Source organism: Tamandua tetradactyla, chromosome 9 (genome assembly GCF_023851605.1).
Source record: "Tamandua tetradactyla isolate mTamTet1 chromosome 9, mTamTet1.pri, whole genome shotgun sequence".
In the NCBI taxonomy this organism is placed as follows: domain Eukaryota; kingdom Metazoa; phylum Chordata; class Mammalia; order Pilosa; family Myrmecophagidae; genus Tamandua; species Tamandua tetradactyla.
In genome coordinates, this window is record NC_135335.1 from 111,059,377 (window position 1) to 111,085,456 (window position 26,080).

Below are 26,080 nucleotides of genomic sequence, written 5' to 3' on the forward strand. Positions count from 1 at the left end.
CATTCCCCAGGATAAATCATATGCTAGGGCAAAAAACAGGTCATTATAAATTTAAAAACATGGAAATTTTTCAAACCACTTTCTCTAATCACAATGGAATGAAGTTGGAAATCAATAGCCATCAAAGAACAAGAACTTTCACAAATATATGGAGATTAAATAACATACCCTTAAACAACCAGTGGGTCAAAGAAGAAATTGCTAGAAAAATTGATAGCTATCTGGACACAAATGAAAATGAGAGTTCAACAAATCAGAACTTATGGGATGTGGCAAAGGCTGTGCTGAGAGGGAAATTTATTGCCCTAACTCCCTATATTTAAAAAAAAGAAAGAGCAAAAATCGAAGACTTAATTGCTCACCTGAAGGAACTAGAAAGACAACAGTACACTAACCCCAAAGCAAATAGAAGAAGAGAAACAGACAAACAAAAAGATTAAAGCTGAGTTAAATGAATAGGAGAACAAAAGAACAATAGAAAGAATCCATAAAATCAAAAGTTGGTTTTTAATAAAATTGATGGACCACTACAAGGCTGAGAAGGAAAAAAAAAGAGAGGATGCAAATAAACAAAATCAGAAGTGAGAGGGGAGTCATTACCACAGCTGCTGAAGAACTTTTAAAAAATCATAAGAGGATGCTATGAACAACTATGTGCCAACAAACTAGACAACTTAGATGAAATGGACAAATTCCTGAAAACACATAAACAAGCTACACTAACTCAAAAAGAAATAGAAGATCTCAACAAACCAATCACAAGTAAAGAGATTCAATCAGTCATTAAAATCTTCCTACAAGGAAAAGCTAAAGGCCAGATGGCTTCACAGGGGAATTTTATCAAACATTCCAAAAAGTACTAATACCAATCCAGCTCAAACATTTTCAAAAAAATAGAGGGAAAAGGAACAACTACCTAACTCATTTTATGAAGCTAACATCACTTTACTACTAAAACCGTATGAAGACGCTATAAGAAAGAAAACTAGAGGCCAATCTCCCTAATGAATATAGATGCAAAAACTCTCAACAAAATACTAGCAAACTGAATCCAACACCACCACTAAAGACTTATACACCATGACCAAGTGGGGTTTACACCAGAAATCCAAGGATAGTGCAACCCAAGAAAATCAATTAATGCAATACAGCAGATTAGCAAACTGAAATGTAAAGAAAGCATTCAACAAAACGCAACACATTTTTCTAATAAAAACACTTAGAAAAGGTAGGAATAAAAGGCAACTTACTCAATATGATAAAGGGCATATATGACAAACCAATAGCCAGCATCGGACACAGTGGAGAGAGAGATTGAAAGCTTTCCTCCTAAGATCGGGAATGAGACAAGGAAACCCTCTGTCACCACTATTATTCAACATTGTACCAAAAGTTCTAGCTAGAGCAGTTAGGCAAGAAAAAGAAATAAAGGGCATCCAAATTAGAAAGGAAAAAGTGAAACTTTATTTGCAGATGACATGATATCATACTTGGAAAATCCTGAGAAAACAACAAAGTTACCTGAGTCAATAAACAAATTCAGCAAGGTGGCAGGATATAAAATTAATCTGTGAAAATTAGTAATGTTTCTATGCACAAGTCATGACCTAACAGAGAAATCAATTAAGGAAAAAAATTCCACTCCAAATAGCAACTGAAAGAAATAAGTACCTAGGAATGAACTTAACTATGGATGTAGTTAAAATTACATACAGAAAATTACATACAAACAGGAACCTACAAATGTTGGCAGGGATGGGAGAAATTGGGACATTTATGGCTATGTTTACCAGGAAAACTTAACAGTACCACAGCAATACCCTGGGTAAATAATGGTGGGGGTGGTGTGGATTTACTTTTTGGATGTGTTTATTGGTTATCTTTTTCTTTGGAGCAATGACATTATTTAAAATTGAGAATGTTGATGGACTGTTGACTTTGGACATTATATGTGATGCCCAATGGATGGAGATGGCTGAAGGATGCACTGACTGAGAAGTGCATTGGCGAATAATAGTGCATACATATGGTCAAAATATTGTACTGCCACAAAAAATGAATGAAGCTGTGAAGCAAGAGAAGTTGTGAATAAACCTGTGGTGTGGGACATTTGGTGAGCCACAGTAAGCCAGAGACGAAAGAGCAAATACTGTATGGTCTCATTTAGAAAATAATTATAAGAAAACTGCATCTTAGATTGTGAACTCTTATAGCAGTCACATGTAGTCTGGAGCAGTAATTGTGACTCCTGGCTTTCGAGGGACTGCTTTATAGATGCACATCCTGGCATTCAGAGATTAGAGCAAAGCCAATCAGCCTGGGATTAAGGTCATTAAGAAGACAGGAGGAAGGAAGATATTTTCTGTATTTTAGAAATTCTCTTACTCTGATACCCAAGGAAGAAAGCCTTACTGTGCACAAAACCTAAATTCTCTGTAGCACATAATCTATCTCAACCTGTCTGGATAAATCACTTAATCCAAACACAGGGAGCCCAGAATAAGAATAAGGGCCTTTGCTTAATGTAATGCCAGAGTATATTAAACATATAATCAAAAAGTATTGGCAAAGTCTCTAGAGAGATGGGAGAAATGATAGGGAACTATTAAACTTTACCACCACATCAGGAAACCCCTGATTCTGTGTCAGACATTAAGGACTCCCAATCAATGGACCAAGCCCTTAACCTTGAGACTTGCTCCTGTGAAGCTTATGTATGTAGCAGAGAAGTTTAGCATGCCTATAGGTATGCCTAAAGAGTTACTTCTGGAGGGCCTCTTTTGTTGCTCTGATGTGGGCTCTCTCTCTCTCTCTCTCTCTCTCTCTCTCTCTCTCTCTCTCTCTCAGCCCAAATCTGCAAGTGAAATCACTGCCCTCCCCCCTACATGGGATATGACATCCAGGGGTGAAAATCTCCCTGGCAGCATGGGAGATGACTCCCAGGGATGAGTCTGGCTCTGGTACCATTGGATCAACAATGCCATCCTGACCAAAAGTGGGGAAAGAAGTGCAATAAGGTGCTAGAGGGTGGGGGAGTTCAAATAGAGTCGAGAGACTATTCTGGAGGCCACTCTTACACAAGCTTCAGTTAGACATTGCTACCTACCCATAGCTTGCCAAACCCCAACCAAAACAATTTCTGCCAATCCTAAAGAACACCTAGGGCACTATGTAAGATTCTACAAAGGTTCCATGCACTAGGGCAATTTTCCAGAAATCTACAACCTCCAGATGGGTCTGTAGACTAGGTAAGTTCGAAATGCAGAGGGGGCCAGCCTCTCCAGAACATTAACTAGTTCCACCCCCTATCCCATATTATTCACAGCCCCTTCCAACATCAAAAAGAATGGGCATAGCCTAAATACCCCTAAAGAGTGAGAGAATGATCAAAGGTGATGGTGGAGTTATACAGAGAAAGTAAAGCTTAACAAATCAGTATGAATACTGAATCATTACATGGAGATTTCTTTTAGTCTCCAGTATCTTAGAAAAGCTAATATTAAAAACCTAAAATTGTAACCCATAACAAACTCCAAAATCTATTCTGCAACTTAATGTCGCAATGTGCTTTGAAATTTATTGTCCTTTTGTGTATACGTTATTTTTCACAAAAAAGAAAAAAAGTTCATTGTGATGATAAATGCACATCTATAAGATGACAATGTGAACCACTGACTGTACACTTTGGATGTTACGTGTTATGTGACTATAAAGTTTGGCTGGTTGGATTTGGCTATAAATTGTCAACTGCTTCTCTAAAAAGAGTTCATTTCTGACCATCTCTGTCAGCTTTAAATTATACTGACTTGCCACACTATATATATGAACTACAGGGTTAGGAGTTAAGCAAATTTTAGGCATGACTTCTACTATGTGTCAACCCATACCCACCAGATGATAGCTCACAAAGTCTTAGGAAATCTATGCATTCAAAACGTATGCTCATCACAATACATAGGGGAAAATTAGTTTCAGTGTCCACTTTGAAATAGATGGAATAACTAAAAAGTTTTCCTTTACCCATGCCAGAAATAAGGCATTTTTAAACAATAACAAAACATTTCAATCATACCTCTTTTCCATTCCAAAACAAAACATCTTCCTAAAACAGCTTCAGAGTGATTGTACTTCTTAGCCCCAAATCAGGTCAATTTAACTATTTTTCTTACTTTGAGTAAAACAAGATTAAAAGTACAGTCATGTTTTTTTGTTTCCTTTCAGATCCTAATATCTTAAACTTTTTAAAAAGAAAACTTCATTTATCCCTGTAAGTTTCAATTTAACATAAGAAATATAAAAATTTCAAAGGACATGCTATCGTGCTCGGAACTTGATTGCTTTAAAAAAAATTTACATCATGCAAGAGTACTTCTGGAGTAAAATAATTCATTCCACCAAAAGCCGATGTCTTTGCAGTAGACTCTTCATTTCCTAATAATGAAAACTCAAAAAGAATAACATCTTCTAGATAATTTCTAAGTGATCATCACTAAAAACAAATCAAAATAAGAATAAATGTTCTTCAAATAGCAAATACCATATTTTATCATCTGTTTCTTCTATGTTTTTAATTCTTTCTTTCCTAATTGCTTCTGAAAACAAAACTGCATCCCCTATGTGGTTATCTCTCCATATTTTTCCAGATTCAAAAAGCAAACACAAATGGAAGAAAATAATCTGGGCAAAGGAGTTTGGTTTATATCAGGTCTAGAGTTACCACTGGTTTTGAATAGGGACAGTTAAAAAGAAAAAGACCTATATCTGCTGGACACTTGTGCCAAAGGAAGCTATCCTAACAATTTTAGAAATATTATCTCATTTAATTTTTTCTTCTACCAGGAATTAAGCGAGAGATTAACAGATGTTAAGCAATTTAACCAAGATCAATCTGCTAGCAAGTGGCAAAGTCAAGATTTGCCTCCAAAGTTCAGTTTTTGAGCATTTAAACTACTTAGAATGACCAAGTGAACATTCTCTCTTTCTAATTATTAAGCTAACGCTTTGACACACTCCTTCCTTAATCCTATCCCACTCATCCCCAGGAGTGTAAACCATTATACTGATGGTTACATCATACTGACTACCAACTAACAAGTAAGTTTGCACAGGAAGTAGGACTGTTTTGGATTTCTCAGACTCTCCCACTGCTGTGAGGAAATACTGGAGTTCTTACTTAGGACTGCTCCAACTCCTAGTGTTTCTCCCAACTGAGGAAAGTCATTTAAATTGTCCAAAAGTAGCTAAAGAGTAAAGAAATCCAAAATATAAACACCAAGTTTATAGCACTTTACAGTTTCCTTTTTTTATATCCTTTTATCTTCCGTGAAAATAGGTGTCTCACATTCAAAGATATTAAGATAGAATTCTTGTATATTTTATTTAATCTCTGCTTCTAATATGAAAATGGAAACTTGTCTTTTCTGTTCTTTGTCATATCGTTAGGGCTTAGAATTCTGACTTTCATGTGGAAGGCATTCCATGAGCATTTATGAATGAATAAACTCGATGCCTTTTTCATGTGGTTAAGTACTTCTTTAAAAGTGGTTGCTAGAGTGTTAGCACAGGAAAGGCCACCTATAGTAACTTAGTGGGGACAGAATTGGGGTGAATAAATGGTATCTGGGGATGTAAAACTGTGTTTGCACTGCAAGCATAGCTTTACTTAGCTTTTGTCTTTTTTGTCTATATACGGTTTGGGAAACTGATCAGAGACTATTGGGTTAGGAGGGGTTAAACTCCTTCAAGTCCTCTCTTTTGTTTGTTTTGTTACAACAACAAAAAGTTGTAGGTAACTTTTTGTTTTAGTTTTGTTTTTATCTTTTTGCCTAAATGCTCATATGTTAAAAAAAAAAAAAAGAGCTTCAAAATTTACCAAAACAGGCTAAGGTATGAACAATTGTTTGGCTTTATTCCACTTAGGAGAATTACAATCTATTATCTATGATTATTTTTCTCTTGGGCTTCACTTCAGGAGCAGAAACCATAAAAAATTGAGTCTATTCTTTCTCTTCAATATCTGTGATTTTCTCACTCAACATTTCCATCTCAATGACCTTGAGCTCTGAGACAGTGTGGAGGTTTTTTCTTTACATTAAATAATTCACTTTTCTTTAGGGTCATGTCTGCTCTTCATTGCCTCGAAGTGAATTTTAATTCATTTGCAGCAATTCTAACACATACCTGTCATCTTACCTTGTATCTTATTCTGATGATGTCTGTCTGTTCTCCTCAGCCTGTGCTCTAGAAGTTACAATTGCCAAGTTCTCCAGAGGCTGAAGATGATAATTATCGCAAGAATGCTCATTTTATAGATCTTCAAAATGTTCATCTGTTGACAAATATCATATGATCCCTTATAACATATAAGGGATCACATAAGATCCCTTATGACAGATTACCAGAAATAGCAAATTTGTAGAGCTAGAAAGTAATTTGGAGGTTACTGAAGAATGGTGGGGGTGGAGGAGCAGGGAGGAGAAGTGTTTACTTGGAAAAATAATTTTATTTATAAAAATGCCCCTGCCTTTCTCTTAATCTGAAATAATGTTAATAATCCTCTTGTTTTTCTCCTTATTTATTCTCAACAGTGTATTTAGATCACCTTTAGACCTGCTCTCAGCTTACTTGTATATTTATATAATCCCCTTTTCAGCTCTTTAGCTGGAAAGAAATTTAATATATTCAAATTCTAGTACAATTTCCTGCTTCTGGAAGGCTTCACTAACTTTACCTCTGCTATATGTGAGTAGCAGCCTCCTCTTAGCCTACTGGCTAGTTCTCTGATACGATAATTTCCAGGATGCTCTGCTTGGAGGGTTCCACTTGTATTTATACACATCAATTACAGTGGAAACTGAGGCCCTTAAAAAGCACTTCATTGCCACTAGTCTCTCTCTGCCACCTAATTCCTGCCTGGATTTTTATTTGTGAGATTAAAATCTTCTTTTGCATTTAGAAAGATGAGGACGAAAATGGAGAAAGGGTCCTGCCTACTTCACAGAGTACAACTCAAGGGCCATACAGAGGGGGTTGCCTCTGTTTGTTATTCATTTCAAACAGTTTTCATTTTCTGTTTTTCCCCCATTGAGGCATGGTACATATGAAAATATATCAAATCAGAGAGGAATTTATCTTGAGGCTATTCAAAAACTGTGTGCAGAAAAGATAATAAAAACAATTGAAGATGAGAAGACAGAGCCACCCAGTAGGGATTGAGGAATGCATAAGAGATTATTAAAAGGAAATTTGGAATTTCCACTTTGGATTTTCACTCAGATAATAAAGTGGAAAAGAATTAGTTGAACAGAGGAGAGTAATTTGGCTACACTTGGAATGTGTATAAAGGTGAATTATGGCACTGATGGAGAGGCAATTTATGTTGGAAAAAGGGGACAGGTGAAAGAAAAGTTAGAAGGTGCAGTTTTCTGGAATTGGAAACATGTGACATGGGCAAATGAATGAGAAGAAGCTGTCTCAAGTATCAGCCTTACCAATCACCTAGAGAAGAAATTCAAAAGATATTACAGCTTCAGGATTTATAGACATAGTTTCTGGACATAGACATGCTAAATATATTTGCCTTTTAGAATATCATAGATAAAGATGTGTAGTTACAAATAAAATTCTGAAACCCAAAAAGGGATATAAACTGAAAGTAAAGGTTTGCGAGTCATCAGCCTTTAGGTTGTACCTAAAGGAATAAATGTGATTTTTCAGGGAGAATTTGCAGAATGAAAGACATGTAGGCCAAGGACAAAACCCAGAGGGAAAAATGAACTTGGCCTATTTATGACTTCATATACCTGGAGATTCTCCTCCTCCTTGTGTTTCTTTGTAGCACGCAGTTCTCCCTGGGAGTACGCTGGCCATATGAAGACATTGCTCCAGAAAATTGACTTCCGCCCTATCCCCTGACCCAACTCACCAAGCGTTGAGTTGTGATGCCAGCTGAAAATGAAAGCACCTGGGATGGGAGCCTCTGCTTGAGAAGAGAGGTTTGGGCTTAGAATACCAGCTACACGGAATGGGAACAGAGTGAATTAGAACAAACCAATGATTAGTGAAAAAGCAATGAAGAGGAACTTGAGAGCAAAAGCATAAATTTTGATGTCACCAATCACCCTAATTGGTAGCACCAGTATAGGAAAAGAATTTAACAATGGCTATATAAATCCAGGATTATAGTTTTTAACTATGACAGTAAACCAGGATGACATTATTCAAAACACTGACAAGACTGCTTAAAATGATCTGAGTGGTCCATGAGGGGTAAGACAATGAAATAAGAATGGGCTGAAAGAGAAAAAAAAATGTTGTCTAGCACTTGATATTTCAATGTGGTTGAAAATTAGGAATCATAAAATTAGGAAGAGGGAGTTTATCATTTAAGTCAGAAAGTAGTGATATGTCACCTTTTGAGATTTTAAACTATTGCATGTGATAAGTTTAGGGCACATGGGAAGTTGGCTGTTAGAATAGGAGTAAAAGACACTGGGATTGACGAAATTACATTACTTAGAATGTTAATAAAGTCGTCCACCGGGAAATTGAAATCACTCAGGGGATGGCAGAGAAAGGATTATGAAATAAGTAATCAATCAATTTAATGGAATGATAGAGTGGGCTAGAACAAGGCCAAGCTCCAAAGGAAGAGAAACTTTTCAGAAGGAGTGAGGAAATGTATCTAAAGGTAGCAGAGTGGAATGAAAAGAATGATAATATAGCTCCTATTATATTATAAATGTCTATAGTAGAAATGAATGGGTGCTGATTCCCAGTTCCTTAGGAAGCAGGATATGAAATAATAAACTCCACTGATAAAATATCAGGATAAGAATTGGTGTGTTGGAATCAGCTCATACCAGATTATAAGAGCTGATCATAAAATTTTCAGAAACTTTGCAAACTGTTTTTTTTGCAAAAAAAATTTACAAAAAATTTTGCAAAACACAGGCATTATTAAAAATTAGAATGTATAAACTTACAGTAATATCTTCAAAACTTATCATATCCTAATGATTTTACTTCATTTTATTACTGTCCATGTTTTGAGGTTACTTGCACACATTTTATATATAGTGGAAATAATTATGTAATGGTGTACTACTGCACATTTCTTTCCAGCTGCACATTCAGGGCATGATATTGAGAGCCTCAAATTGGTTATGGTAGAGTTTATACATCATGGAAATCCACAGATGCTACAGATTAGGGTTTGATTTAGTGTTTTGTCAGCTGTCTGGACCAGGGGTTGGCAAACTAGGGCCCAAGGGCTGCCACCCATTTTTAGAAATGAAGTTTTCTCGGAACACAGCCAACAGTCAGTCATATTTCCTGTGGCTATATTGGCAGTGACCAGGAGTAGCAATGGAGACCTGTAGGTCTAAAATATTTACTATCTGACCCTTTAAGAAAAGTTTTGCTGACCTCTTATCTAAACTTAAGAAAGTGATGGGAAAAATGTAGATTAAATTTAAAAGCATATCATGTCTATAGCAATTTCATTTTGAATAGCAAATAAAACACTGAGAAAATACTTTTACAGTATTCAAAAACTTTATCTGATTCAGTAAAAAAAAATTCACTCACATCACTAAAGCATTAATGGAGTTCCAACAAGTTTTATTGTTTCTCTTTCCTCTTACTAACGTAAATGAAAATATCAACAAGCATTCACGTTGGAACTGCAGCTATTTGCAACTATGGCTGTGGATTCAAGAATTCAGAAAAAAAAAAAAGAAAAGAAAGAAAGTACTCTGGGCAAATATATGAAATTTACAATAAAGAGTATAATATTTTATTATTTCTATACTGTGTGCTACACCTTCTTTATAGTAGTAAAATGTGTATAAAATCATATGTGTATACATATATGTACATGTTTTAATCAGAGAGCTGGTTGTTAAACATTCACCAGCACACCATGGAATAATATGAAGACACTAAGGATGGAGGAAGTTTATCTATGCCTCCTAAAAGGCAGTCTAATTTTACTACTACAGAAGGTCAGCAGTACCAGGATGAGACCTGGTAAGAAACATGGAAAAGTATGGGGATGGAAGTACAGACATAAGCAGTCAGAAGTCATTGCTTTAGTCTCTGAAGATGGCCAATCATCACCAAGTTAGATGACTTGGATTGGTCCTGACTCTCCAGTGTCAATTCTGGGATAGGATAGTATGGTACCAGAAGAAGCAAAGACACTTAGGGTATTGAGAGTCTTATGATGCCTGCAATCTACCTTCAATAGGAGGTAACCTAGGTTCTGAGCTTAAAGCGGAGAAATGATTGAAACACACTACACATGGTAGGTAGAGGGACCAGCCCAAGAGACCCTCAACCAATGGTAGAACCAAGAGAAGCACATGTGTCTCATGCAAAGAAAATATTCTAGTCCGTCAATCAGCATTGTATAGGAACCCTAGCTCCCATTAGCATCTCTCCCATCCTATTTCACGTTTTTAATTCTCTGTATTCCAAGTCTTTATTTAAAAAGGATTGCTTCTTCTCTATGCCTTTTATCTACTGAGGCAGTCATATATATCTAAATGGAAAACTACAGTTGGGACACTGAAAGACACTCAGATGAAAGGCAGATGGTTAGTTCAAAGCACTGCAGCCAGAGAAAGCATTCAGTGCCTTTGCCCCAAAATAAAATACAGGAAAATTTTGAACTAAAAAGTTAAACTTCCAATACTTCTTGGCCAAATATTAAGATTTGGGTGAATAAAAATCTTGATCTCTACAATATGGTGTCTTATTTCCTCTGGCACTCTAGGATTTTTCTGTGAACTTTATGGTATGAGCTCATATAACAAAGTATGATAGTCTGTTTACAGTATATGAGGTCTTTCATTTTAACCACTCACCCCACAAACATCCCAACCTACATTTGTAACTTCCAGCTGCTGTTAAAGAATCTTCCTAATTATATTGTCTAATTACCCTAAAACAATGAAAGAAAGACCTTTCTCAAAGGAGGGGAAAACTAGCAACAACTCAAAAAGGACATCTGATAGATATTTATTAAAAATGGAAGCTCAGATGATAATCATGCCTAGAGGGGGATTTGAGGAGATAATAAAAGCACAAGAGACAAAATAATCAACCTCACAGACAGCTGTTCACAAGTTGATAATAAGATAATATGCTACAGGGGAAGCAGTAAAGAAAATTGGACAATTTATCAAAGTCCCATAATGTGGGGGCCTCGAAATTTCCATCTTCACATAGCTATACCCCTAGGAAAGCATTTAGAAAACTAACTGAGATTCCGAATCAGCAGATGGCAATCTTCCCAAGAACCAAACTATTCTCTTTTTGACTCAGGATTCAGCTGTTTTAGTGTGCAGCTGCAGGTGTGTGTATTAGTAAGCACTGAACTAAATGATACAAGTTTTGACTCCTGAAAGAAAGCTTTCATATTCTTATATCAAGCTGTGTCTCTCTGGAAGGTAGAGTTAATAACATTTGTTTTCTCTTGGATCAAGACTGAATTCTTTGATTAGTTTGGCTATGTCAGAATAAATCACTGTACTAAGAAGAACGAAGAGAAAAGAGAAAACATGTTTTCAGTGTCTCAAAGATAGTAGATCTGGCAATAAGCAAAATGTTCTTTTGTTTTGTTATCTTTTTTGCCCTTCATTTTTCTTAATGGCAAGACTTTGATGATCAAATACTTTTTATTGGTAAACAGGCATCACAGTTCATTTATCTACTCCTTAACTGTAGGCCAAGATTTTCACAGGAGAGAAGTTGGAGATAGCGTTAGCACAAATCCCCCATCTGTCTCCCATGTAACCAGACATCTCTGTGCAGAAGCAGCTGAAACAGCCCTCTTCCTCTAAGTCCCTCAAGAAGGAAGACAAGTCAAACAAGCAAGTAAATAGAAATGCAGGTTAATTGAGACCATGGCTGGGAATCCCAGGAGTGCTACACTTGTATGCAGAATACAGTTTGGACCAAGTTTTCATTAATTATCAATGCACCTAAGCCTGAACCCATGTCCCCGGAGCCTTATTTATCACTCTTCAATACCATATGGTAAGGATTACAAATGATCTAAGGAAGTGTTCACAAAAAAAGTGGAGTCTTTCAAGCAACCTCCAAAGCCATCCTCACCACACCGCCCTTGTGCAGTGTACTTGGGCAGTCAGCAGCCCTTTGCAGTCCCAAAGCAGCAGCCTGGCTCCCCAGCACAGGAGCTTGGCCCCTCCATCACAGCTTGTCATGGCTAACAAGCCCCTGGCTGTGAGATGAGGATCTCTCTCTCTCTCTCTCCCTCTCTGCAGGCCCTTTGTCCACTGGTCATACTCAACAGCCAATCCACACAACTACTCCACTGTGGCCATTTGTGAGTCCTCAGTAGGATGGGGGTTGGGGTACATTTGAAGATGAAGCAGTTCAAGGGGAATTTTCTCCCCCAATCATAAATGATATTATTTCCTTAGAAGTCTTTCAGGAGAAATAGTCTATGTGGACAGAACACTGTACACATAACAGTTTCTGAACTGTTATTTCTTATCCTGAAGACACCAATGCTTATTTTAAAATGCTTTTAAAATACAAACACAGGTCCTGGGTCATATAGCATAACCTGCCAATGGCAAACTTATTGTAAGAAGGTAAGGGTATTACATACTGCCTCCAAATCGACCCATAATATCACACATTCGCTCCCTTCTGAGCAGAGTATCTGAGATACTAATAGCTGTGCACACATTCAAATATCTAAGAACATGTTTCTATAGGACTTGGATGGTTGCAAAGTATTTATGTTATTTTCTTTCAAGAATACATACCCCCAAAAAGACAGCATTGAGCACGCTGAGCATGTGGGCCATAAACTCATGAAGTTAACACGTGGCATTCCATTAGACTCCCATCTCCAAAAGGCAGTATTGAAATTACCTCCTTTAAATTGTTGCATAAGAAATAGAGAGTAAATAGCTCCCACATTTCCCTCCAAAGGAACAGCTACATGTCGTCTGTGGCTGAAATAAGTAACTGATGGTCTGTCACCTACACAGCAACCAGCATTTCCTTGGAAATGAGGCAGCCACAACAGTTGCTAAAGGGGAAGTAATTCTATCATTCTGGCATAATACAGAGTTCAGAGTGCTCATGCAAGGGAAATGCTTTCACCTGACAGCAAAAAGGATACTTTTATGAGAAGAGTGTCCCTATCCCCAGTGGAAATCTGATTTGATATAAAACTGAGAAGATGGAACACTCCAGAAGCACTTCTGAAAGAATTAATACTTTTCTAGTTTCCACTCCCTTGTTACTCTTTGCCATCCTTTTTACCTGGGTATAGATAGAATCCTGAGCCTTTGTAAGTACCAAAGAGTGTGTTTTTACCTCTGCTCACCTTCCCTTATGAATCCTCCCATCTCTGTTGATTGTGGGATGGGTTCAAAGCAGCCTTAAAAAAATAGCAGACTAGAAGAGTACTTATCAGTGCAGTGGTGGGCTCAACACACACACAAAATAATGTTCCACGGGATTACCCCAATCCCTGTTTTATTAAATAGAACTATTGTAACAAGAAAGACTTTTATTTGAGTACTACTAAGTGCCTGGCACAGTATTTGTATTTGATATAGGTTTCCTCATTGAGTCTCTGTTAGTCAGGATTCTCTAGAGAAACAGACCTGACATAATAAACACATATGTCCAACACAAATCTATGAACCTTATGGAAATTCAACTTATATTTACTAATAATTTATGTTATTTCAGCTTAAGGCTGACCAAACCATTTCCACAAAGGAAACCATAATGCCTTGTTATGACAGTAACTTCCAAAACAAAACCAAGGATATGTGATCACATAAACAAAAGTGTGTCAGTTGGCACAGGAGACTGAAATAAATAAATTATGCATGCGGAATAAAATTCAGGACACAGAGTCAGTGAATCTGGAGGCAAGCAACAAGACTTTCCACAGGGACAGCATCCTTGATGTCACTGCACTATAGCCCTGCTTCTTTATCATGAGCAGAAAAGGCAAAGGATTTAACTGCAGAAGTGTCAAATTGTCAAAGGTAGTTAGAATTACAATAATTATCATTTTTCTTCTTTATTTAGAAACCATGGAAATGAGAGTAACTGGTTATGCTCATGGGGTATGATGGTTAAGTTCACATATCCACTAGGCCAGGTTATGGTGTCCAGTTGTTTGGTCAAGCAGGCATTGACCTGATTGTTATTGAGATGCTATTTCACTGACTTAAATCATCAGTTAATTAATTGCACCTATGGCTGATTACATCTACAATCAACTAAGGAGATGGACTTCAACAATGACAGAAGTCTCATCCAATCAACTGAAGACCTTAAAATGAGAAGCAATGATTAGAGTAGTCAGAAGGGAGAATTCCCATCTCTTCTTCAGACAGCCAGCTTCAGCTTCTCCTGAGGAATTAATCAAAAACCTTCATTGGAGTTCCCAGTTTGTGGCCTGCACTCGAATTTTGGTTTTCCCACCCCAACATTCATGTGAGACAATTCTTACAATAAATCTCATAATATCTACATCATATATACACACACACACACGCACACACACATATATATATATATATCGATGGTTCCATTTCCCTAGAGAACACTGACTAATACAGCTTTGGTACTTGGAGTGGTTCCCAAGAAACAGAATATTAGGGATGAGATTTCTGAATTTTGTGCTGGGTTTTATGGAATTAGTCCTCTGACTCGATTAGATTCAAGGATACTAATGACTCTATTTTCAACAATTGACATAGCACTCCATAGCCCATGGTATGAGTTGGCAATAGAGATGCACAAAATATCACTACTGGATATGGCTACTCAAATGCTTGTAAGGGGTAAGGCACTGGGTGAGAATGTTTTTGATACATTGATAGGGTTTTGTGGAGTTAAAAGCTATGATGATGCTGGCTGGTTGTTCCTAAATATCCTATATACTGCTAGAAAAGAAGTGGATGAGCTCAAGACTTCAAATTCTCAACTTAAGCACTGCATGAAGGACATCAAGGTTTCTATATGTAACCTGGAAGAAAATCTTATTTCATGTAGCTGCAGACTTCAGATTTCTGAAAACTAGACCCAGAGTCTCACGTGAGGGGCTGAATTACAATGTAATCTAAATCTCCAACATTGAAAGCCGTCTGCTGTTAAAGTGAGGGCATTGATTAGAAAAAAATGGGATCCTGAAAATTAGGCTGGGTATATATGGGTTGATAATGATGACAGTAGAAATAACGAAATCTTAGATTCTTTTGAGTCTGTGCCAGATAAACCTGTAATATTCTGCCCTGAAGTAGCAGCCATACAACTTTCACCTGAAGAGATTAACCCTTTTCACTGTATGAAACAGCAATGAAATACATTGAGGTAGTTGGCTTGTAAGAAACTTCTAATTCTTCTTATGACCCACCCCTTGTATCTCTTTTTTCTTCCAGACCTATAATAAGACTAAAGTCCCAAAAGGCCCCATAAGGTAAGGTACAAAATGTGATACATTAAGAAATGTCCTACACTCCAAGAGAATCACATTCTTTTTCCAATTTATATGGACAGAAATCGGGGGATATGTGTGGGAATGGATATTAAGGGTATGGAATAATGGTGGAAGAAATATAAAGTTGGATCAGGCTGAATTTATTGATATAAGTCAACTAGGCATAAATTTTGGATTCAGAGTTGTAGTTTAGGACTTAGAAAGGGTTCTAGCAGTTTGTTCAGGTGGTTGGCTGAAACATGGACCAAGAGATGGCTTACATGAGGTTAAAATGCCAGAACTGCAATGTAGATAATAGGATCCAAAGGCTTAGAAAGATTGAAATGTTATCCTGTATGTATCATGTAAGACCTGCTCATCCACCCCAGGAACGTCTAGAGGATACACCTTTCACAAGGACTGTGAGAAATAAATTTATGAGACTAACTCCATCATCCCTGAAGAGCTCTGTGGTTGATCTTCTCTGTAAGTCAGACATTATTGTGAGAAATATTGTCACTGAACTTGCATTCTTAAACACGATGGAGATGATTAGACCTCAAGTAGCCAAGAAGCCATGAGTAAGGATTTAATATCCAAAGATAAGATAGACATGGCTACCATGATGGACAGCAGACTCAAAGCAGTAATCAAAATAGAGACCTATGATGGTGGTTAATAGATCATGGACTACCAAGAAGTAAAACAGATGGTCAGTCTACGAAATTCTTATTTGTTCTATACAAGCATAAGACTTATCGATCAAGAGAACAAAGTCTAACCTAAATTACAAAAACAAAGATTCATTGCCCCTTAATCAATTCCAAGACTTTAGACAGTTTACAGACCTAGGCCCCCATATGGGGAGGGACACTGCTGCACTGCCAAAAATTTATACTGTTTTCTTGCGCCAACCTTCTCTAAAGAGACCTCTAGCCTTTTACCAGGGTAACTATACATTGGGGAAAAGAAAATTATCAGACATTTCAGAGACTATTACACACTGGCTCAGAAGAGATTAATTCTAGGAAACCCCAAAAGTCACTGTGTTCCACCAGTCAGAATAGAGGCTTATGGAGGTAAGGTAATCAGTGGAGTTTTAGCCCAGGTCTGTATCACATTGGGTCCAGTGGGCCCCCTGACACATTATGTGGTTATTTTGCACTTCCAAAATGCATAATTGGAACAGACATACTCAGCAACTGACAGAATCACCACATTGGGCACTGACTTGTGGAGTGAGGGCTATCATGGCAGGAAAGGCCAAGTGGAAGCAACTAGAAATATCCCTACCTTCCAAAATGGTAAATCAAAAGCAATACCAGATTCCTGGAGGGATTACAGAGATTAATGTCACCACCAAGGACTTGAAGGATTCAGGGGTTTTGATTCTCACCATGTCCCCATTCAACTCTCATATTTCATCTGGGCAGAAAACAGATGGGTCTTGGAGGATGACAATGGAGTATCATAAACTTAAACAGGTGGTGACTCCAATCACATCTGCTCTTCCATTGCTTGAGCAAATCAGCACATCCCTTGATCCCTAGTATGCAGCTACTGATCTTACAAATGTTTTTTTCTCAAACATTTGTTTGAGAAAAAAAACACCAGAAACAGTTTGCTTTCAGCTGGTAAGGCCAGCAATGCACTTCCTCTGTCTTACTTTAGAGGTATATCAATTCTACAGTCCTATGTCATAATCTAGTCTTCAGGGAACTTGCTCATCTCTCCCTTCCACAAGCTATCACATGGGTCAATTATATTGATAACAACATTTGATTGGACCTAGTGAACAAGAAATAGCAATGCACTATCAGGGAGATGGAAATCAGCAGCCTGCCCTCTGTAATCTGACCTTGTCCATCCCCAGTCATATGTGACAATTCTTATGTATCCTGTCAGTTCTGTTTCCCTAGACAACCCTGACAAATACATGGAAAAATCTTTTTGAAGGAACAATTATCTTCAAACCTTTTGAAGCAAGAAGGTTTCTGAAATGCCTCTTTTCTACTTTAGAAGAATATGTTCTGTTTAAACTTATGACTTATGTGCACTGCAAATTTTAGTTTCCTTATCTGAATAATGTATGTAATAATATATACCTGGAATGCTTTATGAGGTCATTTTAAGAGTCAAATAAAAATGAAAAGTATATAATTTTTCTAACTTCAATATTCTCTACAGCTGTAGTGGTTATAATCAGAATAGGTTCTTTTTTATTTTTTTATTATGATCATTCTATTCTACATATATAATCAGTGAGTCATAATATCATCACATAGTTGCATATTCATCATCATGATTATTTCTTAGAACATTTGTATCAATTCAGAAAAAGAAATAAAAAGACAACAGAAAAAAACTCATACATACCATACCCTTTACCCCTCCCTTTCATTGATCACTAACATTTCAATCTAAATTTATTTTAACATTTGTTCCCCCTATTATTTATTTTTATTCCATTTGTTTTACTCATCTGTTGATAAGGTAGATAAAAGGGGCATCAGACACAAGGTTTTCACAATCACACAGTCACATTGTGAAAATTGTATCATTATACAGTCATCTTCAAGAAACATGGCTACTGAAACACAGCTCTACATTTTAAGGCAGTTTCCTCCAGCCTCTCTATTACATCTTGACTAACAAGGTGATATCTATTTGATGTGTAAGAATAACCTCCAGGATAACCTCTCTGTTTGGAATCTCTTGGCCACTGACACTTTATTTTGTCTCATTTCACTCTTCCCCCTTTTGGTCAAGAAGTTTTTCTCAATCCCTTGATTCTGAGCCTCAGCTCATTCAAGGATTTCTGTCCCACATTGCCAGGAAGGTCCACACTCCTGGGAGTCGTGTCCCACATAGACAGGAGGAGGGCAGTGAGTTTGCTTGTTGGGTTGGCTGGAGAGAGAGGCCACATCTGAGCAACAAAAAAGGTTCTCTTGGGGGTGACTCTTAGGCCTAATTTTAAGTAGGCTTGACCTATCCTTTGTGGGGTTAAGTTTCACATGAACATGAACAAATCCCAAGATTTGGGACTCAATCTATTGCTTTGGTTGTCCCCACTGCTTATGAGAATATCAAGAATTCAACTTGGGGAAGTTGAATTTTCCCCCTTTCTCACCATTCCCCCAAGGGGACTTTGCAAATACTTTTTTATTCACTGTTCAAATTACCCTGGGATTTATCGGGACATCACTCTGGACAAACCAACAAAATAGTTCTCATGGAACTGAAATAAGAAAACCCTAGAGCTGGAAAAGACTTTCTAGATCCTACTATAAACTATCTTCTCCCATATTTTTACAAATGCAGATAATAATCCAGAGAGGCTAAGATACAAATCTAGTTAGTGACACAGCTAGAACTGTAATGCAGAATTCTGTTAAAGTCATGAATTTCCCTAAGTCAAATATTTAAGAAGTTAATGACTTTCTGTAGTGTCGAAAGAAAACCTACAATTAAATGAAGTACTTTTTTTAATATGCTATAATGGTGACATCCCACCTTTAGCAAAAACTGACTATATATCTTTAAGGTCACTGCCATTCTGATGTTAAGGAGGTACTTTTAATAAAAAAAGTATTCAGGAATGACACTTAGGAAACCTAAATGGAGACATGAATGAACTTGAGATATAGGTTGTTGCGGGAATGAGAGCTGTCCATATCAGGTCATTCACCTGTTCATTGTATATTTTTCAACACTAAGAAAGAGTCAGAGACTTGTGAAACTATTGCAACAGCAAGATTCATAAATTAAGGAGGTAAAATTATTTGCCACAGCATCATTGAATGCCAAAGAAAAAGATATTTGGTGAAAAAGAAATAACAAGTGGCTAGCATAACTCGAGCCAAAGGAAAAATATACCCAACCCCTTTGGGGAAAACACGTCAATAGAAAAGGATATATTTGAAATTTGAGAAAGAAATATCATAGGCAATTTTATTCCCCAATCTCAGGAAGCATTTCAGAGATAACTGGTACAATTAACAAACTTTAACAAGTGGCACTTAGATAAAGAAAATACAAATGGCACTTAGATAAAGAAAATACAAACATTATGATTCTTATTCATCATAGCAGAAGATGACAAAAGAAGACTTTCCAGTTAAGACCTAGCATGAAAATAAGAATGTGACATACAGCAGCTTAAGGCACAAAGGGTTATTTTATCTCCTCTGACAGCCAGGAAGCACCGAAGTCACTGAAACCGAGATAAAAATATTTTTAAAATCCTCCCTGAACCATCTTCTACAAACGTACACACATAAACACTTATATGAGGAGCATAAGCCGCTTTAAAAGAACAGTTGTAAAATGTAAAAGTTGACTTGGCTTGCTTCTTATTCCTTCCTGATCATAGAGGCAAGATATAAGCAAATTGCAGACTTGTTCTTGCGTACCAAGTGTGGATAACTTAAATTGTCATCACCTCCCCCACATTGGGTATTTTTATGTTTGTAATTTCTGAAGCTTAAATTATGAGCTTTGCTCAGAAATTCGGATTAGGTATTATTAAAATAATGACAATAGAACACATTATGGAATAAGGCTCTGAAGGAAATGATATTATCATCAGAGGTACTTTTTCAAACCTCATGCACTATCCAATTGGCAGAAATGGTGTAAGAGTGGTCCTATTTACAACATATTGACTTTTCTACCAGAATACAATCAATCTGTATAATTCATTGTCTTTTATATGCCTACTCCTGTGTCAAACACTGTATGGGATTAAAAAAAAAAGCATAACTGAGGAGTTTTGCCTCAGTGAGTTTATAATTATATTGGAAGAACATGGCTTATATCAAGAAACAACAAAGAACAGTGCAAGATGCAATATAGTTAGATGTGAAAATACTTTCACATTACAAACTACAAGGGTGGGTCTGTCAGGGAGATGGAAATCAGCAAAGCCTTGCAAAGCCAAAGAAGTTTGAAAATGATACAGACCAGAAACTCGGATCAACATAAAGAATAGAACATCAAAGAAGGAACAAATGAAGGTTTATTAAAGCATTTCATTTCCCTATTCTTAATTGATCTAAAAGATAACATTAAGGCAATAATAATGACAATGAGTTAGGCAACTGTAGCACACGGCTAAGTGAAATGAATAATATCAATAGTTGAAGAGGCAAGAGGGAGAATTGGGAATAATCTTAAATGTCCTGCACTACATGGGAAGCAGTATAGTGTGATTTCAGAGAAGGTTTAGATTATTAAACACATGTGTTATACACTCTTGGGTAACCACTTCCCTTACTTTGCCAGGCTGCTATAAGATACCACACAACGCATTAGTTGGCTTAAGTAAGAATTTACAGACTCACAGTTTTAGAGCCAGGACGCCCAAATCAAGGCATTTAGCTTGGGCCATGCTTTTTTCTCGATGGAACGGTGTTGGCTTCCTACAGGCCTTGGGCTCCTAGACTTGTATCTCTGCCCCCATCAGACGGCGATGCCCTTGTTCTGCTCCTGTTACCTTCTCTGATTTTGGACCTGTTTGACTGCATCCAAATTTCCTCTCCTTAATAGGCCTCCAGTAATACAGAGTAAGACTCGCCCTGATTCACTTTGGCCATGGCTTAACTCACAACAACATCTTCCAGCAGTCTTATTTACAAATATGTTCTCACCTACAGGAGCACGGATTAAAATTAAAACCATGTCTTTTGTTGGAATATGTGATTTAATCTGCCACACCAATATTTTCTAAAAATAATTGAGATACTAAAAGTAAAGTAAAAGAACAATCATATATATTGCTTACTTAAAACCACAGAAGGTAGAAAAAAGAGGGAGAGGAAAGAATAAGGAAAGTAAAGAGAAACGCTGATCAGGGGGCATATGATTTACGGCCTTTTGGACTTTACTTTCGGATGAGTGGGCAGAGTTTTGAGTGTCTTTTGGTGGTCCCTAAATGCCAGAATTTGGGGGACTTTGCTCAGGAAATGGAACTATATTTTAGGCTAGATATATGCTATTGAGTTTTTAATATGAGGTTTATTTCAAGGACCATGATTTGTTCCTTAAAATCATAGAATATGGTATGTCAGAGCTGAAAGAGACTGTAGAAAATACCCAAAATTAACCCCTGTTAATGCATACTGAGAGCTGGCAAACTTTGGGTCTTCTAACATCTGGTCCACACTGTATTACATTCTGGTTCACATGGTAATGCCTCCGGCGAAAACCTAGATTCCACCAGTGTTGCCTGATCCCACAACAGTATAACTAGAACTTGCTTTTCATTCATATCTCTGAAGAGAAAGAAGAGCTTGACTATACGATTCATTAGCAGATTCCTCCTGGGCCTTTCCTTTGTTTGACTGGATGAAGACAGAAACTGAGACCAAAATGCCTACTCCACCAAAGACGCAAGCAAATGTGACACTGTCACAAAGGCCTACATTTTATCTTTTTCCTTCAGGATAGCCGCGGCTTTTTGACACATATGTGCACGTATATGGGTTACCTCCGTGAGGTAGGTGACTCTCAGACTTTGAAAGTTAATGGAGTTTGCTTTGCAGGTTTCTGGAACTGTTTTGGTCCGCTGGTGCCTGTTTTCCTTTCAATTTCTCCCTCTGGCAATGGGAATATTCTATGACTCTTCTCCCTTACATGTTGGAAGCAGATAACTTGTTCTGAGCTTCACAGGTCAACAGCCAGAAGAGAATTTTGCCTTAGGACAGACCATGCTTGTAACCGACTCTGATGAGATGTTGTACTATTTTTGAATTTGTGTTGCATTTTATAGTTACTGAAATGGTTTAAGGCTTTTGTCATACTGTGATGGAATGAATGTATTTTGTATATGGACAGAATACAAAATACTGGTTTGAAATTGTTACATGCCCAGAAAAGCCATGTTTTCTTTCCTAATCTAATCCTGTGGGGACAAACCTATTATTTAGAGAGGAAACTTTGATTGGATTGTTTCCATGGAGATGTAGCAGACACAGTTGTGGATGTTAACTTTTGATTAGATGAAGATATGACTCTGTCTATTCAAAATGGGTCTTGATTAGTTTACTGGAATCCTTTAAAAGGGGAGATTTGAAGAAAACACAGTTGCTTTAGAGCTGACAGAGACACAGACATTTGGAGATGCTTGGAGTGCCAATAGAGAGAACAAACACCTAGACACAGGTGTTTACAGATGCAGAACCCAGCAGATGTCACCATGTGCCTTTCCATGAGATGCTAAGCAAACCAAACCCAGAGTTGTGTACCAGAGAAGCTAAGTGAAAGCCTACAGATGCATAGAGAGGAAATCATTGGCATCAGAAGCTGGAAGCAACAGAACCAGGAACAAGAACCAGCAGAACCCAGCTACATGCCTTCCCATGTGACAGACATCAGTCCTTCTTAAGTCAAGGTATCTTTCTTAGTTTGGACTTTTTATGGTCTTAGAACTGTAAACTTGTTACTTGATAAATTCCATTTTTAAAAGCCATTCCATTTCTGGTATATTGTGTTCTGACAGTATTTAATAAACTAAAAAAGGCTCAAAATAGTGAAGACCCTTTGAACACCTTCTCTATGCCTCCCCATGCCCCTCTATCTACTTCAGTCTTCATCTGTAAGTTTTAAAATACTATATAAAAAGCAGCTTGGTATATGCTAGGACTGTAAACTTTAAGACTTTACTCTCTAATTCGCTATTTGAATTCCCAAGACAACTTTACTACAAAATGACCAAACTCTGAATATTTTATTGGAAAGAGGATTTTTTAAATCTCTCAATCAGACAGAAATACTTTCCATAATGTCCCAAACACTTTATCCTCTGCTCTAAATTCTACAAATTCATTCTAATTCTGGTCTATATCCATTTCCCCACAAATTACATTAGTTTTTTGTTTGTTTGTTTGTTTACCATTTCTTTCTAGATATTAGTGGTTTCTATTGGCAAGTAAGTCTTCCTAATTTACTCATTCTCAGCCTGTTAATAAGGAAGCATCACCTCACCACTAAGACATACCATTTCACTTCTAAATCACAATTAGAATTCACAGGGCCTGTGTTCTGTCTACCTTGACTACGTCTGCCCCAGATATACACTTAACTAATTTCCTCTCTTCCTTCTAGGTTTTGCCTAAATATTACCTTCTCAGTAAGTCCTACATAGATCCTGTTGTAAAATTATAGTCCCTTATCTATCTCTACCATTCCTTAAAACTTCTTTATCCCACTTTCCATTGTTTCCCTAGTAATCACCCTCTAACAAACAATATTTATGATATTTATAGTCTGAATAACTCTTTTAGAATTTACATTCCATGTCAGCAGGAATCTGATCTGTTTTGTTCACTGATATATCCCCAGAGCCCAGACAGTGCCTCACACATAATGGACTCTCCTTATATGTGGGTCAAATAAATGAAAGAGGGCATTCCATCAGGCCAATGAGAACACCGATTTTTCCACCCCATATACTTTAAAGTGACAAAACCCTTATCCAACTTCTTTCCTATGTCCTTCTGTACAACCAGCCCTGCCGCCTGTTCCTGGTAACCAAGGAGATAGGTCTGCTATCTTGAATAATAATTCTAGCCTCTACTTTTAAATTCACCTATAGCATCATTTAACTGTGTCAGATGCTTTACTTATATTTTAACTAATCTCACAGAAAACTTGTCAAGTCCTTATTGTTATCTTAGGTTCAAAGTTGAGGAAACTGATGAGAAAAGGTGAAATGAGTCACTTGTTCGCAGGTCACAGCTGGAAAGTGGTATGGTCTCAATTCCAAACAAGAGTTCTGTCTCTGCCTAGTATTAGAAGTAATAAATAAGTACATATATTTATTTAATAGTAAAAATGCTTTACAAAAAAAAAAATCCTCAGAGGCAGGTGGGACAGGGAGTGTGAATTGTAATATTTACAAGAAAGACAGGGTTTGGATCTGTTAACAATTGCAGCTGCCAGGCTGTGAATACACCGAGCTAACTGTTTGGGTATCAATTGATGCAAATCTCTACAACTGCCGAGACAGCTGCAGCAACATCTTTGCAGTGATAAGCATGGCTTGAGGAAGGAGGAGAGGAAAATGGAGAACGCAAATTAATCTGAGTGGCTATTGATTCATGAGTACCATACATGAGAGAGAATAAAAAGAAAGTCAAAAAAAAAAAAAGACATCATAAAATTCAGTATTTGCTTGGAAAGAAAGGATCTATTCTTCTTTATCTCAACACAGTAAACAGTTCACTCAAGGAATATGCTTAACAATCATTTCCAGCAGAATGGTAAACAAACAGAGCTATGTTTAAAATATGTGAACAAAAACATATTCTGAGATGATTAGTCATGCTTGTAAGAGGAAAAGAGCCAAGGGTCTTCAGCCTATGATATTTTTACCATAGTTTCATTGTCTTATTATAATGCTGGTTGCCAGGAATGACCCGCAAGACCTCACACATGCTTTGTGTTGTGAGCTAAGACTGAATTTTAATTCAGAACCATACTTCTCATTTGGCCCCAAAAATGAGATCAAAATGAGGTGTAAGCTATGCTATATTGTTACTATTTTTAAAAGCACTTCTTTGTTAAAGAGAGAAGAAATGATCCTTTAGAATAAGAATGATAATTTCAAAACAGAATTATTTTTCTTGAGCATTGAAAACAGTAAAATACTCACTATCTAACTAATACATATATATATATATATATATATATATATATATATTTAGACTGAAACATTTGGAGGAATAGGGTAAAAAAACCTGTTTCTCATAACCCAGATTCAGAAAACTTATACTGAGGTATTATTATATGCATTCCTCATAATCATTTTATTTGATTGTCCTTAGATAAACTAGGGAACTATCTATTCTTTTTATCCCCATTTTATCAAGAAGCAAACTGAAGTACAGAAAGGTAGACAGTCCAGTTTTCATAACCAGTAAGTGGGAAGGCAAATATTCAAATCTAAGATTTGACCTTAAATCCTGTATTCTTCTCCATCATACTTCCTAATTAGAAGTGTAATAACTATTATGCAGAAGAGTAGGGGAAAAGATGAATGAAATGAACCAGTAATCCAACAATTATTTAACTATTTTTTAACAAGTTCTTGGAAGAAAAGAAAAATGAATTAAGGATTTCACTTTTTCTTTTTTCTTTTTCTACAGGAAATTAAGCCCAAAAACATGAGTAAATGATAAACTACACAATTAACACAGAATTAGATGGAAAACTTCAGTGGAATACATTTTTTTAAAACTAAGGTTCTTTCTATCTAGAAAACATTTATCTATTTGATATGTGCTTTATCAAAATCAAATGAGCTGAAATGGGGAGGAGAGATAAAAATGTCTTGGACTCTAATGTTCTGAAAACCATCTACAAAAGAAAGCTATAAATAATTGTTCTTCCTATGCAATATGCATAATAACTCAGGAATTTTTCATATGCTTGGACTCTTAAAATATTTTGAGGTCAGGCCATGGTGGCTCAGCAGGCAGAGTTCTTGCCTGCCATTCTGGAGACCCAGGTTCGTTTCCTGGTGCCTGCCCATGCAAAAAAAAAAAAAAAATATATATATATATATATATACTTTGAGGTTTCTTGAAGTAAAATATC